Source organism: Triticum aestivum, chromosome 7A (assembly GCF_018294505.1).
Source record: "Triticum aestivum cultivar Chinese Spring chromosome 7A, IWGSC CS RefSeq v2.1, whole genome shotgun sequence".
Lineage (NCBI taxonomy): Eukaryota > Viridiplantae > Streptophyta > Magnoliopsida > Poales > Poaceae > Triticum > Triticum aestivum.
The window spans coordinates 157,821,818-157,827,817 of NC_057812.1; positions in this window are offsets into that span (position 1 = coordinate 157,821,818).

The window sequence follows — 6,000 nt, forward strand, 5'->3', positions numbered from 1 at the left end:
AAAGCAAAAGAGGAATTAGCCAATGCTTTAAGCACCATGGAACAGCTTAAGGAGAGCTTCAAGAAGAAGCGGGCGGATTGGGCCACTGAAAACTCCGCTTTAATCAAACGAGCCGAGGATGCCGAGGCTGCACTAAAACCAGCGGCGGATGAACTGACCAGCATAAAGCGGCACGTGCATGCCATGACCACTGCTATCTTTGGTAAGCCAGTTTGACTTCTGAATTGAATCTGCCTTCTTACAGAGCTGCCGGTTTATTAACCCTTTATGATATTTCAGGGACACGCATTGGTCACTTGGGGTCAGATGTGCGGAAGAAACTGAAAGCCGCCTATACATTGGTTGAATAACTGTATACTGGTGCCCAACGGATCATCTGTACCGCATCCCATAACAAACCGGCGCCCGCTTTGATTCAAGACACTCTGATGAAACTGTCGGTGCTTCCTGCCCTGGTTGAAGAGCTGAAGAAATCTGCTACTCGAACCGGTGCGATCAATGCCTTAATCCGGGCAAAAGCCTGGGTGCCGGATTTTGATCCTATTGAAGCGGCTCAGGGCTATCCCAGCTTGAAGGAAGACGGGTCAGAGTTTGGTGAAGCGGATCTGCGAGCAATAAATCGGGAGGTGCGTCCGCTAGCTTGTCAATTGGCTAAAGAAGCAGACTTGTCTCATTATCAAGCCCAATATGACAATCAGAACAAGCGAATAGCTGCACCAATCCACGAATCGGAAAATCTGATCCCTCCAATCCATAAGCATACTTACGCTCCCGATATTGACCCGTCATTGCTGATCCATGATGAACCTGTTTTTCAAGCATTAATGGGAATCGACTGGACAACTGTTGATTTCCAACCACTGGGTAGAGAAACGGAAGCTGAAGCGGCGCAGGATGACCCACAACCATGAGGCCAGGCTGGTGACCAAGCTTGAACCGGAAGCCAGTTTAAAACTGCTTCTCCTTTGCAAAAAACAATGATATTATTATGGGCACCGTGTTGCCTTGTAATAGGCTAGCTGATCCTTTTGATATTGATATGCCTTCGTTCATAATTTGTTCTTCCTATGGTGATGAACTTTCCAAAGTACTTTTTGCAATAAAAAACTCTTCAAGTGCCACCGCGGTTGTACCATCAGGCGGAATATGATGTTTGCATATATGAAATCAAAACATCCAAAATTTTTAATTATATGACCAAATTTTTGAGATACATAATACCTGCCATCGTTGAGCGTGAAGTTGGCTTGGCCAATCTTGAAGCAGAGTTTTGCAAACCCATACTGTTGGAGGAGATAACAGCTCCCGTATATATATGACGCCGGTTTACCATGTAAACCGTACCGGGTTATAATAAACACCGTGTTACTCCATAAGAGGATGTTAACAAAAAAGATCAAACCGGGAAAATAGTCTCCGGATTGACGTGAACCGTGTTCCGTCAATTGACTGGTTGAAAACTTTGTCGGTTTAAAAAACACAATAAAAAGAAAAAAAGTATCTTGCAAAGAAAAGTGTGAAGCAGAAGCAATGACAAAACCGTTTGCAGAAAAGGTTTATTTGAGCTGATCAGATGGCGTTACCATGGCCGAAGAGGAACAAGCTCCCGTTAGGTGTAACTATGGTTCTAGTCAGCCAGGTCCCCAAATGAAACCGTGGCATTTATGCCGACCAAGTGGCATGGCAATGGTTCGGGTTCGACCAAGCCCCCAAGTGATTATGTGGCCTTAGGCCGATCAAGAGGCATGACTGGTTCAGACGTGACCAAGTCCCCAAGTGATCTGGTGGCTCTCGCCTATCAAGAGGTATGGTATTGGTTCGGACACGACCAAACCTCCAAGTGATATAACATGATGCTTTTAAAAAGCGAACTCAAGGGGTAAACCGGAGGCCGCTTTAGAACAACTCTGTGTAACCACACATTATGTAAAAGAACAGATACCCCGCTTTCGCTGAGGTTCCGGTTTATTATATTTAATCATAATATATACATTGTCGTAATATGTACATAAGTAGAACCAATGGCTCAGGTATAATAAGGCCGAAGATGAGCTATGTTCCGCGGCCTGTTGGTCTCCTCCTCTGATGTACGTGAGTCCTTATTGTCAATCAGATAGTATGACCCGTTGTGCAGATTCTTGCTGACCACGAAAGGCCCCTCCCAAGGTGGGGATAGCTTATGCATATCAGTCTGATCTTGGATGAGCCGAAGCACCAAATCTCCTTCCTGAAAGGTTCTGGTTCTGACTCGGCGACTGTGATAACGACGAAGGTCCTATTGGTAAATCGCCGGTCGGGCGGCTGCTATGTCACGCTCTTCATCCAACCGGTCCAAAGCATCTTGCCGTGCTGTCTCGTTGTCTGCTTCAATATAAGCCGTCACACGAGGTGAATCATGACGGATATCACTGGGGAGAACCGCCTCCGCTCCATAAACCATGAAGAATGGTGTGTATCCTATTGACCTGTTGGGTGTTGTATTGATGCTCCATAACACAGATGGTAATTCTTCTACCCAACAACCCGGCGTTCTCTGCAAAGGACCATGAGCCGGGGCTTGATGCCTCTCAAGATCTCTTGATTAGCTCTCTCTACTTGACCATTGGACTGTGGGTGTGCCACTGATGAAACGTCGAGCCGGATGTGCTCCCGTTCGCAGAACTCCTTCATGGCACCTTTGGATAAATTGGTACCATTATCTATCATGATACTGTGTGGAAAGCCAAACCAGAAAATCACTTTTTTAATGAACTAAACTGCCGTGGCCGCATCACACTTGTTAACAGGTTCTGCCTCCACCCACTTTGTAAACTTGTCAACCGCCACCAGGAGGTGGGTCTTCTTATCTTTGGACCTTTTGAAAGGCCCAACCATATCCAGCCCCCAAGTCGCAAACGGCCAAGTAATTGGAATCATTCTCAATTCTTGAGCCGGTACATGAGCATGTCTTGAGAACTTTTGGCAACCATCACATCGTCTGACCAGATCCTCCGCATCAGCATGAGCAGTTAACCAATAGAAGCCATGGCGAAACGCTTTAGCCACCAGAGATTTTGAACCGGCATGGTGACCACAATCTCCTTCGTGGATCTCACGCAAAATTTCACGGCCTTCTTCAGGAGACACACAGTGTTGAAATGATCCTGACACACTGCAATGATGCAACTCGCCGTTGATAATAGTCATGGACTTGGATCGTCGGATTATCTGTCGGGCCAGAGTCTCATCCTCTGGTAACTCGCCCCGGTTCTTGTACGCCAGGTATGGAAGCGTCCAATCCGGAATAACATGAAGAGCTGCCACCAATTGAGCCTCCGGATCAGGAATAGCCAAATCCACTTCACCGGGGATCTTGACCGACGGGTTGTGCAGCACATCCAGAAAAACATTGGGCGGAACCGGTTTGCGCTGAGAGCCTAGCCGGCTTAAGGCGTCCGCCGCTTCATTTTTCCGCCGGTCCACGTGGTCCACCAGATAGCCTTTGAAATGACCTTAAACAATATCCACCTCACGACGATATGTTGCGATGAGTGGGTCGTTGGAGTCCCAAGTGCCAGACACTTGCTGAGCCACGAGGTCCGAGTCACCGAAGCACTTAACTCGACTTAGATTCATCTCCTTAGCCATCCGGAGACCATGGAGCAAGGCTTCATACTCAGCTGCATTGTTAGTACAAGGGAACATTAAGCGGAGAACATAACAAAACTTATCACCTCGTGGGGAAGTTAATACGACTCCAGCCCCCGAGCCTTCCAATTTCCTGGATCCGTCAAAATGGATGGTCCAATATGTGTGATCCGGCTTTTCTTCATGTGCTTGCATTTCCGTCCAATCATTGATAAAATCAACCAGTGCTTGAGACTTAATCGCCGTCCGAGGAACATACTTCAAATCGTGCGGCCCAAGCTCTATAGCCCACTTGGCAATCCCGCCAGTTGCTTCCCGGTTCTGGATGATATCCCCCAAAGGAGCAGAACTGACCACCATAATTGGATGCCCTTGGAAGTATTGTTTAAGCTTCCGGCTTGCCATAAAAACTCCATACACCAGCTTCTGCCAATGCGGATACCTTTGCTTGGACTCAATGAGTACCTCGCTGATATAATAGACCGGACGTTGAACGAGATGCTCCTTACCTGCCTCCTTTTGCTCCACCACAATAGCCACGCTGACCGCCCGAGCATTAGTAGCAACATATAGCAGTAACGGCTCCTTGTCAATGGGAGCGGCGAGCACAGGCGGATTGGCCAATTGCCGCTTTAAGTCCTCAAATGCTTCATCAGTAGCAGAACTCCAGACAAACTGATCCGTCTTCTTCAACATCTGATACAAAGGGATTGCCTTCTCACCAAGATGACTGATAAACCGTCTTAACGCGGCAATCCGGCCTGCCAGGCGTTGAACATCATTGATACACTTCGGTTTAGCCAGGGAGGTGATGGCTGTGATCTTCTCCGGATTGGCCTCAATTCCCCTATTGGACACCAGGAAGCCTAATAACTTGCCCGCCGGTACACCAAAGACGCATTTGTCCGGATTAAGCATCATCTTGTACGTCCTCAAGTTATCAAAAGTTTCCTTTAAATCACCAATCAGAGTCTCCTTCTCCCTGGATTTAACCATGATATCATCCACGTAAGCATGTACATTACGGCCAATCTGTTGGTGTAGACAATTTTGCACACAACGTTGATAAGTTGCCTGGGCACTCTTGAGCCCAAAGGGCATAGACACAGAGCAGAAGGCTCCAAAGGGAGTTATGAATGCCGTCTTTTCCTGGTCCTTAACTGCCATTTTGATCTGATGATAGCCACAATATGCATCCAAAAAACTTAAATGCTCGAAACCCACCGTAGCATCAATAATTTGATCAATACGGGGGAGGGCAAAGGATTTGCTGGACAAGCTTTATTAAGATCTGTGTAATCCACACACATGCACCAGGTGCCGTTTTTCTGATGGACCAGCACCGGATTGGCAAGCCACTCAGGGTGAAAAACTTCAACAATAAAACCAGCTGCAAAGAGCCTGGCTACCTCTTCTCCAATTGCCTTCCATGTTTCTTCGTTAAACCGGCGGAGGAACTGTTTCACCGGTTTGTATTTAGGATCCACATTAAGGGTGTGCTCAGCGAGTTGCCTCGGTACACCTGGCATGTCAGAGGGCTTCCATGCAAAAATGTACCGATTCTCATGGATGAACTCGATGAGCGCGCTTTCCTATTTCGGATCCAAATTAGCATTGATGCTGAACTGCTTGGACGAATCGCCAGGTACAAAGTCAACAAGCTTAGTTTCTGCTGTCGATTTGAACTTCAGGGCCGGATCATGCTCCGTAGTTGGCTTCTTTAATGGAGTCATGTCTGCCAGATCAACATTGTCCTTATAATACCTCAGCTCCTCGGTGGGACAAACCGACTCTGCATAGGCCGCATATCCTTCCTCGCACTCCAAAGCAATTTTGCGGCTTCCGTGAACCGTTATTGTCCCCTTGTGACCCGGCATCTTGAGCTGCAAATACACATAACAGGGTCGTGCCATAAACTTGGCGTAGGCCGGCCGCCCAAATAGGGCGTGATATGGACTTTGGATTTTCACCACTTCAAACGTCAATGTCTCCGACCTGGAATCATGATCATCCCCAAAGGCCACTTCTAGAGCTATCTTACCAACAGGATATGTTGATCTGCCAGGTACTACACCGTGGAACACCGTATTAGACGGTTTAAGATTTTTATCTGTTAGTCCCATACGACGGAAGGTCTCATATTACAAGATATTAATGATGCTCCCTCCATCCATGAGCACCTTGGTGAACTTGTAACCTCCCACCTGAGGCGCCACCACCAGAGCCAACTGACCCGGATTATCAACCTGGGGAGGGTGATCCTCTCTGCTCCATATGATTGGCTGTTCAGACCAACGTAGATAACGGGGTATGGCCGGTTCAACAGAGTTGACCGCCCGCCTCTGAACCTTCCGGTCTCGCTTGTCCAAGCTA